At 40.0% G+C, this 14,456-nt stretch overlaps 1 long non-coding RNA gene across 2 annotated transcripts in view; it reads right to left on the bottom strand.

The window, feature by feature from the left end:
- The window catches only part of LOC148874573 (uncharacterized), a 31,286-nt gene extending 18,125 nt beyond the window's left edge, over positions 1 to 13,161 (bottom strand). For both annotated transcript variants that reach the window (XR_016098582.1, XR_016098581.1), the window contains exons 1-2: positions 12,516 to 13,161; positions 12,333 to 12,404 (exon numbers count right to left, since the gene is read on the bottom strand). This is a non-coding gene — a long non-coding RNA (uncharacterized LOC148874573). The remainder of the gene's footprint in view (positions 1 to 12,332; positions 12,405 to 12,515) is intronic.
- Between the last annotated feature and the right edge of the window lie 1,295 nt (positions 13,162 to 14,456).

The following is a 14,456-nucleotide window of genomic DNA, read 5'->3' as shown; positions in this document are numbered from 1 at the left end:
CCAAAGGGAAAACTCATATGATGAGTGGATATGATCCTTCACAGAAAGGTGGTGGGGTTATGCAGCCGAAACAGTTGGCCTCATGCACCTTATGTGATTTCCCACATTTCCAGAGACAACCCATAGTCTCCGTCACTGAGAAAGGAGGGAAATCTCAGAGATGAGTAAATGGAAATGGATCGTAGATTAAAATCCATATCTATGAGATGAACATGAATCAAATTAGGTTGTGGTCTGATGTTTGCTCTTTTATCAGAAAATGGCAAACGGATCATTTGCAAAGCTACTTGATGACAACAAGTTGAAAGGCCCAAACTATGCTGACTGGTACAGGAACCTTATGTTGGTCTTAACCTCTGAGAAATTGGACAAAGTAGCCAAGAATCCTACCCCGGATCGTCCGGGAGATAGGGTTTCTGAGGCCTGAAGGAGAGAATACCAAGAATGGTAGGAGAAAAACTCCCTTGCCCGCTGCTATATCATTGCTTCCTTAGACAATCCGATTCAGAGGCAGTTCGATCAGATCAAACTTGCTAAGGACGTATTGGACAGTCTTAGGACAATGTACGAAGAGCAGAATCGTTCTACTCGGCAGAAGGTCTTGAAACAGTTCATGACCGCGCAAATGACCAAGGGCCAACAAGTTCACGACCATTGTCTCCGGATGATGGGCTATATCAACGAACTAGAGGCTCTTGGATCCGGGCTGGATCTGGTAACTCAAATTGATGCTATTCTCAACTCTCTGCCTCCATCCTTTAATCCATTCATCATGAACAAGCTGAACGTCAGCTTGTAGAAACTCAACAATATGTTGCAGAGGGCCGAAGAATTGATTAGAAAGGATGAGCCCATTGCCATGCTTGTTGAAACTGGCAAATCGGGCAAGAAAATGAAGGCAAAGAGAAAGCCCCAGAAAAAAGCTACCAAACCCAAGAAACAGAGAAAGGGCAATGCATCAGATGCCTGTCATTTTTGCAAAAGACCGGCCACAGGAAAAGGAATTGTCCTGCCTACCTGGAATCCAAGAAAGGTAACTTCGAAACTTGTGTTATAGAAACCAATTTGTTGGTCGCTTCTGCGTCCTGGTATATTGACTCCGGGGCTTCAACTCATGCGTGTAACTCACTGCAGGGGTTCAAGGTAAGCAGAAGGCTGAGTGAAGGAGAAGTAACACTCTACTTGGGGACTACTGCAACTGTTGCAGCCGCGGCCATAGGAACCGTGGAATTATGTTTTAGAGAAGAAATAATTGTACTGAAAGATTGTCTTTATGTACAAAATTTAAGAAGAATTTTGATTTCTGTCTCAAAACTGTGTGCAGATGGTTATTCTGTCTTCTTTAGTAATACGATTACTATTAAAAGAAATAACAGATTCATCGCATACGGGGAACTGGAGAACAGTCTCTATGTTCTACATCCTCCTCTAGAAACTAACATAACCGAAACTACGTCAGCTGAAATCCCCAAAAAGAGAGCCCGTGATACAGTTAATCCCACATGTATGTGGCATTACCGACTTGGCCACATCGGTGTTGACCGAATCATAAGGTTGGTAAAGGATGGTCCTTTGGATTTTCTAACTGTAGAAAATCTTCCCACCTGTGAGCCTTGCCTACAAGGCAAAATGACGAAATGGCCATTTAACGGTAAGCCTGAAAGATGTACAGGCACACTTGACCTAATACATACTGATGTATGTGGTCCCCTGAGTGTTACGACACGAAATCAACACGTGTATTTCATCACCTTCACAGATGATTTTTCACGATATGGTAACGTGTACCTAATGAGACACAAGTCTGAATCCTTTGAAAAGTTCAAAGAGTTTAGACAAGAGGTCGAGAAACAGTTAAGGAGAGAAATTAAAGCCCTTCGATCAGATCGAGGTGGCGAGTATCTCTCTGACGAATTCAGGGACTACTTAAGGCAAAATGGGATAGTATCACAATTGGCTCCTCCTGCTACACCACAACTTAACGGTGTTTCAGAGAGGAGGAATAGGACCTTATTAGATATGGTCCGGTCGCTTCTCATACACTCAGAGTTACCCACATCCTTTTGGGGTTACGCATTAGAGACTGCGATTTATGTGCTGAATAGGGTTCCAACCAAATCCGTTCCGAATACTCCATATGAACTTTGGACCGAAAAGAAACCAAGTGTCAGACACTTGAAGATTTGGGGTTGTCCAACACACGTTAAAAGAACGAGTGCAAACAAGTTGGAATCCAAGACCAGTCGTTGCCTATTTGTAGGCTACCCAAAAGGCTCTGTGGGTTACCTATTCTATTACCCAGGTGAGCAGAAAGTGTTCTGCAGTCGAAATGCACAATTCTTGGAAATTGATTACATCCTTGACACCCATCGTCAGGAAGTTGTTCTAGATGAGGAGAGCTCAGGAGCAGTGGGAGATGTCCCACAAGTTCCAAGTAGTGACCAACTTAGAAGATCAACTCGGGTATCCAGGCCACCAGTCCGTTATGGTTATGACCAGGATAGTTACCTGGTGGAAACCTTGACTAGTGAGGAGGATCCCGTGACTTACGCGGAAGCTATGTTGGACATAGATTCCCAGAAGTGGGTGGAGGCCATGAGAGCAGAGATGGACTCAATGGAGACCAATGGAGTTTTGACTCTAGTAGATCCGCCCTCCGAGGTAAAAGCAATCGGTTGCAAATGGATTTACAAGAGGAAGAAGGGCCCCGATGGTAAGGTTGAGACCTTCAAGGCTCGTTTGGTGGCGAAAGAGTACACTCAGAAAGAGGGCATCGATTATGAGGAAACCTTTTCGCATGTGGCCATGCTTAAATCCATTAGGATCCTGCTAGCTGTAGCAGCATACCATGATTATGAGATTTGGCAGATGGATGTCAAAACTGCATTCCTGAATGGAGATCTTACTAAACATATCTAGATGCAGCAGCCGCAAGGCTTCATAGCTGCTGGTCAGGAACACATGATATGTAAATTTAATAGATCCATTTGTGGACTTAAGCAAGCTTCTAGAAGTTGGAACATCTGTTTTAACTCTACTGTCAAATCGTTTGACTTCGAGCAAAATCCGGATGAACCCTGTGTCTATAGGAAGTACAGTGGGGATAAGGTTACCTTCTTGGTTCTGTATGTAGATGACATTCTACTCATTGGGAATGATGTAGGAATGTTAACTACGGTGAAAGTATGGCTTTCACAGCAATTCTCCATGAAAGATCTTGGAGAAGCCTCCTATATACTAGGTCTTCGACTCTATAGAGATAGATCGAAGCGGATAATAGGATTATCCCAATCTGCTTACATTGATAAAATAGTCAAGAGATACAGCATGGAAAACTCCAAAAAAGGAAATGTTCCTTTCAGGCACGGAGTCACTCTCTCCAAGAAGATGTCTCCCAAGACTTCTGAAGAGATTAATGGCATGAAAGACATTCCTTATGCCTCAGCCGTAGGGAGCATCATGTATGCCATGCTGTGCACTCGTCCTGACATAGCTCAGGCAGTGAGTGTAGTAAGCAGATTTCAAGCCAACCCATGGCAGGAGCATTAGACTGCTGTGAAAAACATACTTAAGTACCTTCGAAGGACAAAAGAGTTTTGTCTAGTATTCGACGGTAGCTCACTACAGATCCAAAGGTATACAGATGCCGATTTCCAGTCAGACCCAGATGATAGAAAGTCTACATCTGGATATGTTTTCACGATAGGATCGTGTGCTGTTTGCTGGAAAAGCAACAAACAGGGGTCCACTGCAGACTCCACGACCGAGGCCGAGTACATTGCCGCAAGTGAGGCTGCCAAAGAAGCCGTGTGGATGAAGAAGTTCGTTCACGAGTTGGGAGTAGTTCCGTCCAGCACATTACCAATCCCATTGTTGTGTGACAACAATGGAGCCATTGCTCAGGCTAAGGAGCCACAAGCCCACTCGAAGTCAAAACACATCGAGAGGAAGTACCACGTACTGCGGAAGATTGTTGGTAGAGGGGACGTCCTAATTCAGAAGGTAGCGTCAGCGGAAAATGTAGCAGACCCATTGACAAAGCCACTATCACAGAAAGTGTTTGAGAAACACGTGGAAAGCATGGGACTCGAGTAGTGTATGATCATTATGGGCTGAGAGGTTAAGTGTAAGACCATTGAGGATAATACCTGATGGGCTAATCTTGCATCTGCCCACAGTCCCTTGGTGTTACAAGGTGGCTTGGCCCAGGGACCACTTAAAGTAAGTGTCGGGCCCATAGAGCCCATTTGATGGGTTTCAAGGGATGCACTGTCCATAACAGTGTATTCGGCCAGGCCTTGTAACAAAGGCTGAGCCGAAACCATGTGGCTGATGTGTAGATCAATGCTTGGGTCCCACGCCATACAAAGAAGCCCAACTGGGCAGCAGTTAGGAAGACTAAGTGAGCACTTAACCTTAATGGGCATAAAGCCCATTTCGAACTGGGCTGTTTATTTAGTTAATAAAGGGGCAAATTCTGAAATGGATCAGCTAATAGGATTGGGCTTAGACCCTATCCACTTAGAAAGTCCAAGATCTGAATAAGATTTAGATCTGGAAACCTCCTAATTAGATTAGGAGATGACTGATCTGATCTCCAGATAAGATAAGGATTATCCCTTATCACTTAAAGGGACTTCTAACCCAAATGTGATTTGGATTAGCAACTCCTAATCTGATTAGGAGTTGATCCCTTTAAGATTATAGAAGAAGGGGGCGGCAGCCTTTAGAGACAGATTATCAAGTTTTCTTTAGTGCTGAAAAGAAGAGAGAATTCTGCTCCCTACAAATACTCTCTTGCCGCCTCCCTGTTCTTGCTGCCTTGTTTGCCAGTTCGATCTCCAGCTGTGGAAGAAGTCAAGATTGGATCTTGACATCAGTTCTTTGAGAAAGGATTGAAAGGAAGCTGTACTCACGTACCATCTTGCTAATTCTTGCGAATGACAGAGTTTTTGGAGAAGAACACTGCTGATTCTGCTCCACCTGCACTGCGCCATCTTCAATGGGAACAGTCTTTGGATCCTTCCTTGGGCGTGAACACCTTCGTTGGGAGATTCTACTTCTCCGTATCAGGTATAATTCTCTCCTACTCCTTTTTTCAGATCTAATTCAGTTTAATGTTCAAGAATAATCCTTGAAAATATGATTTTCTAAATAGGGAATATGATTCCCAATTGAAGGGAGAGAACAATTTTTGAAATTCGCCCCTTATTCCGCAACGTTTGGGCGTCTATGGGATGGATCTCTCATCCCTTCATTGGCAACCACTAAATTAATAGCAGCTGCTAATAAAGGATCTTTAGCAGCTACCAATGAGAGATCTCCTCCAATTACCAATAAAGGCTCTCACACAAATTTGGCAACCACTAAATCAGAAAGAAGAATTAATTAGAAATCTTTGTACATAGGCAACTGCCTATTCTATTCTTAGTTTCTCTATTTATTCTTTGATCTTTGTGTATATATACTATACCCATCTCAGCCTACTTGACAAGTCAAGCAATACAACAATTCTTTTTATTTTTCTATTTGCTCTCTTCTACAATTTTATCTCTTCACAAGCTTTCAGCTATAAAAGGAACAGATAAAGTGTCTATGGTTTTCTTCACAAGCATATAGATTGATCAACCTTTGCCATGTCTGCAACATGAAAGTAAAAACATCTCAAATACTTACTATAAAATCTAGGTAAGAAACATAAAATTTTTAATGGTAACAATCAAAGGCATTGGATTAATAGTATGAGAAAGAATACAAAATAACAAATGTACAAGAATGATATCAATATAAAAAGTGTGAACCCATCCCAAAGCTGCACAATGTAAAGAACTTTTTCACAACTCATAAAGACAAAAAGATAAAGGTCGTAAAACAAAAAGAAACAAAATATAAGATGTATGATATAGACATCAATAAAAAAGTGAGAAACCATCCCAAAGCTGTACAAGGAAGAACTTATTCACAGTTCATAAAGACAAAAAGATAAAAGAAACAACAAGAGCTGAACATCTCTCTTGCATGCTAACATGGGAGGCCAACAAAGTTGCATGCTGAATATTCATTCTGTCGCTCTTGAATTGCCTCAGCGACCTGCATTTTTGGGATACGGCAGAATGGAACCAACTCAATCTACAAGTAGATCAATACCAAGGTCTTGAATGATGTGACAATGCAATACAGAATTAGCTCCCAGGTAGTGACTAGTGAGGCCTGCGAAGAGCTTCTAGTGATCTGGTCAGCCCCCAGAGCTGGCTTTTTGAAGGTAAATCTGGATGGCTATTTCTTGAATTGCTCCTGTTATTATTTCAGACCTTTAAGTTTATTTCTTTTTTTTTTTTTTTGATCAATACCTTTAAGTTTATTTCTCTTTTTCTTTCCCTTGCTTGTTTCTTTCTTTCTTTGTGTGTTTGTTATGTTTGGTGTTGCTCTGTCTAGTATTTTTCTGCTTGGTATTGCTCTGTTTATATATCAGCTTGTAAGATGTTAAATGCATCTTTAGCTACAGTTGTGTTTTTAGTGGCTGTCGGTTTAAAGTGGTTTTTTTTAGTCCCTGACATTTCTGGCATCAATGCAGGGGCTTTGTTGCAAAAGTTAAGTTATTCTTAGGTACTAAAAAATGATAACCAACAAAAGAGGATGCTTTCAACTGAGAAGTATATATAGCTTCAATTGGCCCCAACCTGGCTGGGGCCTCCGTGGAGACTAGAGTTGCCTTCTTTTAGAAAGTAGGCTGGGCTAGGTGAGGGTGGGTGACGGCCTGGAGAAGCCATCCATAGCATACAATGTGTCTCTGGTCGGCTGATAGTTCTTGGCTTCACACCAGGTTTTAGAGCTTTTGGTCATATTGAATGTTGAAATTAATAGATGGACTGCTATCAATTCCCCGCTTCACTTTTATGCTTTAATCCTTGTATAGTGAATATGGTCTCTTGCTCAGACGACAAAGGCTACCTCCAAATCCCATATTCGATCCTTAGATCCTAGAAAACAGTAGGGCTAACTGTTCATTGTATGTGCGATTGGGTTTTGTGATACCAATAGCTAGCAGCTAATCATCTATGGAATCATATCAAGACAAGAGAAATATTCAGTAGTAACCCTTGTCCTAGTTTACTATTAGTATGATAGCTAGTACTGTTTTATTTTTTATAACAGTTGAAAATCTTACTAACTGAATTTTATACATTAGTAGATTCCATGCAGGAGATTCATCAGACAGGGAAATTAGAAAACAGTTCATTTTAATATCATTAATTATGTGAGTGCCTATTCTTACTATCTCAAAAAAAGGCATAATAAGCCGCCACACCATCATAAACAACTTTCTGTTAAATGGCAGCAAAAGATGAGTGCAACTAAGTAGCTAGGTTCTCCAATTGTTGTACTGAATGTGCTAGCAAAAATTGATCATGCCACGCATTTTAACTGTTAGACAGTTTTGTATGCCCTTAGCTTCAATCAGAATGATGTACTTTATGAGCTTATTGTAAATGAATAAAAGTGCATATTTGATTCATATTCCCTTGGTATGTTTCTGTGTAATACCCTTAAACTGGACACTTAATGAGACTCGTGTTAGTTTAGAATGTTCACAGCCAGTGGATCGGTCTGGGGAGACCTATCCTGACAAGGCTAACACTGTGGTGCCACCAAGTCGGTTGGGGTGGCCTGTCTCAGCTGCTAGGGTGAGACCCTAGGCACATACAGTGTAGGATTAATTGAATCTATGAACTAGACCAAATTTCCAGTATTGCCCTGGACCTTGGAGATTGATGGGCAAAACTGGAAAGTTACACCCGACCCCTAAACTCGATTATGATACTGCACTAGGTGTCGGATTGGGCTGTCTTTGATGTACCATTCAGTGAGATCCTTAGCGGGGGTCAAAACCTGGGTATGTTGGGACAGTCCGAGAATTCATCTAAGTGGGTGATCATAGTGACAGGATCAGCACTTTTGTCGGACAAAGGTAATGATCGGGGATGCACGCTCACTGATGGAAACCAAGACTGTCGGCAGCCGATTTCTACCGTTGAGATTTGTTTTGCAAAATATATTTTATATGAGATATAAAAGTATATATATATTATGATTTCTAAAATGTTTGCAAGAAGGTTTTAATTCCCGGGATCCATATAAGTAGAGAGTGCAACACTGTTCCTTGCAGCCGAGGGAGAGGTCATCTCTTGTCGGGCAGTGTATGATCATTATGGGCTGAGAGGTTAAGTGTAAGACCATTGAGGATAATACCTGATGGGCTAATCTTGCATCTGCCCACAGTCCCTTGGTGTTACAAGGTGGCTTGGCCCAGGGACCACTTAGAGTAAGTGTTGGGCCCATAGAGCCCATTTGATGGGTTTCAAGGGGTGCACTGTCCATAACAGTGTATTCGGCCAGGCCTTGTAACAAAGGCTGGGCCGAACCCATGTGGCTGATGTGTAGATCAATGCTTAGGTCCCACGCCATACAAAGAAGCCCAACTGGGCAGTAGTTAGGAAGACTAAGTGAGCACTTAACCTTAATGGGCATAAAGTCCATTTCGAACTGGGCTGTTTATTTAGTTAATAAAGGGGCGAATTCTGAAATGGATCAGCTAATAGGATTGGGCTTAGACCCTATCCACTTAGAAAGTCCAAGATCTAAATAAGATTTAGATCTGGAAACCTCCTAATTAGATTAGGAGAAAGCTAATCTAATCTGCAGATAAGATAAGGGTTTATCCCTATCACCTAAAAAGAGGTATTATCCAAATATGATTTGGATAAGCAGCTCCTAATTGGATTAGGAGCTGATCTTTTAGGTTAACAAAAGAAGAAAGGGGCGGCAGTTTTGAGAAGACACACATCAGATCCTCTTGAGAGCTGAAATCACAAGAAGAAAGTTTTTTCTGCAATCCTTGCAAAAGATTTTTCTTGCCGCCTCCTTCCTGCAGCCATCCTGTTTGCTAGTTCGATCTCCAGTTGTGAGAGAAGTCAAGATTCGATCTTGACATCAGTTCTTTGAGAAAGAATTGATAGAAAGTTGTGCTCACGTGCTATCCTGCTGATTCTTGCGAATGGCAGAGTTCTTGGAAAAGAACACTGCTGATTCTGCTCCATCCTGCACTGCAACATCTTCAATGGGAGCAGTCTTTGGATCCTTCCTTGGGTGTGAACACCTCCATTGGGAGATATTACTTCTCCGTATCAGGTATAATCCTCTCCTACTCTTTTGGTTCAGATCTGGTTCAGTTTATGGTTCAAGAATGATCCTTGAAAATATGATTTTCTAAATAGGGAATGCGATTCCTAGTTGAAGGGAGAGAAAAATTTTTGAAATTCGCCCCCCCTTATTCCGCAATCTTTGGGCGTCCATATGATGGATCCCTCATCCCTTCATTAATTGAGGCCTAGAAATGAGGCCAACATTTACCATGCAAGCCCAGAAGAGCTTAAAGTTTCATTTTATAAGAATCTACAAGTAGAAGACCTTGAGATTGAAAAACAGTGAGTTGATGCTTTGTACCTCTTCAGCCATTCTATATTACGTCAAAGATGAAGTCCCTTTACTTAGAAGGATATAGCTACTGCGTTTTCTATCTAACTAGACTGTATAGAGTCCAGATAAAGGTAATTTTTGGAAGTTAATATATCTTATCATGTTCTCTAGGGAATTCTAGTCCAGATAAAGGGAATTCTACAGGATTCAACATGTCAAGGTGATGTCCAGAATTTTTCAATGCCCATTTCTGTTTCGCTTCAAAGCCAAATTTGTGTCAAAGCTAATATAATCCCAGCATTATCCTTACTGGAGGATCTGACATACCCTCTGTTATTGGGTTCTCTTTTTCTTTTTTTTTTCAACTCAGGAAGGACTGCCTGTTTGCCGTCATCCGTTCCTCCACTTTGCAAAGGATGAACGTGTTCATAGTTTGACTTATCAGCAATTCTTAGTTGGTACTGAGATCCTAGTGGTGCCTGTTCTCGACAAAGGCAAGAAGGTGGTTAAGGTCTATTTCCCATTAGGAGAAAGTTGCTCCTGGCAACACATTTGGACAGGAAAACAATTTGACAGACAAGGATCTGATATCTCAGTAGAGGCTCCAGTCGGCTACCCTGCCATATTTGTGAAGTCAGGTTCTCCTTTAGGAAAAACCTTTCTGAAAAATTTGAGTGACCTCGGTGTTCTTTAACAGCAGTTCAATGAAATCCCTGATCTGGGGTATTTGGGAGTCACAAACCCTTCTCTTCAAATATTCTCCTATTTCTTTCTTTCCAAAGTTCCCAACAAACAGCAAAAGGGATGCAGTCCCACGTGATCTTTGCCTTGACATTTCCCCTTTGGCCACTTGGAGAAAATCTCCTCTACAAAATTAGGAGACCACCAACTAGTCTTGAAGATCCCATAGAAGAAACCCCAAATGAACTTAGAGTGAAGGCATTCAACAAACAAATGAAAGACATTCTCATCTGCATTCTCACAAAGGTAGCATCTGCTAGCTAAGTGAAAACCTCTGTTTTGAAGATGATTCAATGACAAAATGCTATCTAATGCTACTAGCCATGCAAAAGCTTCCACCCCTGGAGGGACAGGGTTTCCCCAGATTCGTTTCAATTCTGAACTTTCTCCATTTGACCTTGACAATCCTTGTAGAATGATTTGACTGAGAACAGTCAATTTCTAGATTCTCATTGCATAGGCCAAAACTATTAATTGATCTTTGTACCCAATTGAAGGTAGCTTCAATTACCTATCCAGATATCATTATTTCCTTCATAATACATTGCTATTTCCATAAGCCCTGTTATTATTCTTTAACCAACCCACTACTACCCAAGAATCCTTTTCCACCATTACATTTCTATGGTAGAGGAACCTACCCAACCTCAACTCTATATTTTAGCATTTTAAGTATACAAACAATAAAAGCAAGTAAATGCATTTGTTATGGATCTGTAGTACCTACTTTATAAGATTTTATGGTAGGATAACAACATGATGGGGTCCCGAATATTCTTCTTGGTATTATGGGAACTAGGAAGTTGAGTCCATTAAATTAAACCCATATGATCCCTATAAAATTAAAATTCCAACTTCAGTATTTTGACAATATAAAAAATAAAATTAAGTAGAATATTATTTATACCTGTTCCACGTGAGTCTGTGATGAGACTATAACAGGATGATAGGCCTGAAGATTCTCATTTATATTAAAAGAAGCCAAAGAGAAACTCCATGGCCAGGCAGTAATGGCAGGAGAAAGGAGTTTTTGGATCCTGCATCCTGATTCTAGATTCTCATCACATTCTTATTCTTTATTCATAAAAAATGTCCATCCCCAATAAAAGGACTTATTTGGGCTTTGAACTAATTTTTACATGGTGGCATTTCTTTCTAGAACTTGTCCCGTTGCTTGCATTATGAAATGTTCTGATAGTCACCATGCAAATGTATGGCATTGTGCAGAGTTCTTGTTTGTACTTATTTACCATATTCCATGATTATGATGCAAATTTGTTTTGAAAACTAAAGCTTGAAATTAACTTCTGATGGGTTTTCTGAATGTCTTAGAAATAGATTCTAATGTTTTTGATCAGTAACGGTTAAGGAGATTCGGATGAGCCACAAATTAAAGGCAAAATACAAACAGAAACAGGTGTTTGGATAATACTAAAAAGACAACATATATTCCAAATAAATTCAAGTGTTCTTGAACTGACAAGGTTGCATTAGATTGCAGCACTATAAATTGAACCAATACAGAATTAGATAGACTTATTACTTCAGAAGAGTTCTCACTTCTCACTTATTGAACCAATACAGTATTAGATATTAGAAGGCTGATCTCCAAATGGTGAACTCATAGTTTGCAAACTCATCAAATTCACTATAAGAGCATACAAGTCAAGCTCATCATCATATCCAAACCCAAATACCAAAATCCAAATATTAACAACCAAGTAAACAACAGAACCAGCCATCTAAGTCAAGCTCATCATCATCTCAGCCAGAAAATGTCCTCATCCCATTCATAACTAATAAAAATAAGTTAGGGTTGAGGACTATCTCATAAGAAACCCAATAATATGTATATTATAAATTATAAATTAAAATGATATTCATGCAGTGACTATGCAAAACCACAAATATAATTGTGAAAAATAAATTAAAATGATATTCTAAAGAGAAAGGCCAAGTATAGTGTCAAACTCTTAAAAATGATTCCAAGCAATTTTACAAAGTTATAACCTAGGTTTTCTATTTATTGATGAGGTTTCAGCAAAATTTAAACATTTAAAAATACTTACGAACTATATTAGGATCAAATGCCAATGTGAGAAAGAGAGATTTACCTGTCGATCTTCCTTTACAGGTTTGAGTTTCAGTTTTTTCCTCTTTCTTAAATCAAAGAGAGAGAGATATGACTGAGAAAGAGCCAACGCAATATTAAAATTAATACTAACGCAATTTTAGTATTAAACTAAACCAACGAAAGGAGGATAGCTATCCTAGGTCATGTAGGCTTTCAATCTTACCTTCTATCGGTGATGAACGAACAATGCTGCGTCAGGAAATTAACCCGAGCTTCAGATCCATCTCCCTCTTCTTACTGCACTCTAAGTTAGCGGAGGATCAAATCAAAGCTGGTGGAGAGATCAGATCAGAGAGAGAGTGAGGGACGACTGAGTGAGAGAGGCAGATAGATGACTGAGAGAGAGAGAAGCAGATCGATGACTGAGTAAGAGAGAGAGAGCGTGAGTCGCGAGAGAGGCTGAGAGAGAGAGAGGGCGGACTAAGCGAGAGAGAGAGAGAGGCAGAGAGACGACTGAGAGAGAGAGAGAAGCAGACGAGTGAGTAAGAGAGAGAGAGAGAGCGAGTCGCGAGAGAGGCTGAGAGAGAGGGCGGACTGAGTGAGAGAGAGAGGCAGAGAGACGAGCGGACTGAGCGAGAGAGAGAAGCAGAGAGACGACTGAGAGAGAGAATCAGATGACTAACTAAGAGAGAGAGAGAGAGAGAGCGCGAGTCGCGAGAGAGACTGAGAGAGAGGGGGCGGGAGAGGCATGAATGTTTTTAGCAGGCGAGAAAAGGCGGGAGGTAGCGTTTGGCCTCTAGTGGCAGTTTTAAACGACTGCCGCTACAAATCTATATCATCTAGATGTGAAGCTGCCTCTCACATATGTTGGTGTAGCAATATGTTGCTCATGTAGCTTATGTATCCTTGTAAACATAGCTCGGGAGCAAACCTTCCCACTTATTGGCATCCCCAGTTTAGTAGAGAATAAGTACATACCAAAGAAAAAGAATGATTAAATATCATTTAAAAAGGTTGAAAGTTATGGTTTGGTGAGTGAAAAGTGAATATGTCTTTATGGTCTGGTGCATCCATTGGCAACCTAGATACACTTATAACAATGATATAGCCTTTAGAACAGTTTTGAATAAAAAAACAAAAGGAGAAAGAGTAAGCTAAGGAAATTTGGGTGTTTCACCCAAGATCAAAAGCCAAGGTGGAAAAAACTCTGGGTTTCTGGCAAACAGAGAGAGCATCCTCCTTATGGCAATTTAGTTTTTGGTGCATTATGTTCAAGTTCATCTTTTGACAATTTAGTTTTTTTTTTTTTTTTTGATACGACTTTTTTTGATGGACAGATTGAGTAATCTGAATTTTTTAATGTGATTTTACTTTGTCTGCTGTTGCAAATAAAAGTAATATTGAGAGTATAAACACTCCATAGAAAACTTAGAAATGTGCATGTGCGGTACTTAAAATGCATTGGGGAGTCAACATATTACAATATATGGAAAACTAATAAAATTTGATATATAGAGTATTCTGGAAACCATTGTGGAATTTACATGCTTAAGAAAGCTTCTGGCATCTTAAGATTGTAATGTCACATTGCTTGGGGTAGAAGAATTCTTCCTCTAGATATGGTTATCTTTGTAGGAAAATAAGAAGGGAAATTTTGATAGATACTTGTTTTTGATATTGAACTTTGGTCCTATTTGATGTGACTTGAGTTGCTATAGAAGTTTATCTTGGGTAGCTTGATGACAAGGTAAAACCATTTTACTAGAATTGTTGGTGCTTAGACTACAAACTTCAGTACCATCATATTTTTCCCCAATACATATAGACCAGTCAACCACTTTGCTATGGTTGAGTGATTGTTATTATTATTATTATTTTTTTTTTTGTGAATCTTGAGTGTAACAACTTGAGTATTTGTTATATACATATATTCACCAGTGTTTTAAAACGTGGAGGCGTGAGACAAAGCATTCCACTACCGGAGGCATGAGGCATAGTTCAGAATACGGGAAGCGTAAGCCTCATGTATGTATTTTTTTTTATAATTATAGTGGGTATATTAATAAAAAGTAGATATTTTAAGCATAAAAACATATATAAAACTAAAATGACTTAATTTCAATCAATATTTGAGTTCTAAATCTCAAGCTTTCAACTCCAACTA

Source organism: Nelumbo lutea, chromosome 1 (genome assembly GCF_056320005.1).
Source record: "Nelumbo lutea isolate HS-2025 chromosome 1, American lotus-T2T, whole genome shotgun sequence".
NCBI lineage: Eukaryota > Viridiplantae > Streptophyta > Magnoliopsida > Proteales > Nelumbonaceae > Nelumbo > Nelumbo lutea.
This window is presented reverse-complemented; position numbering and strand designations above follow the sequence as displayed.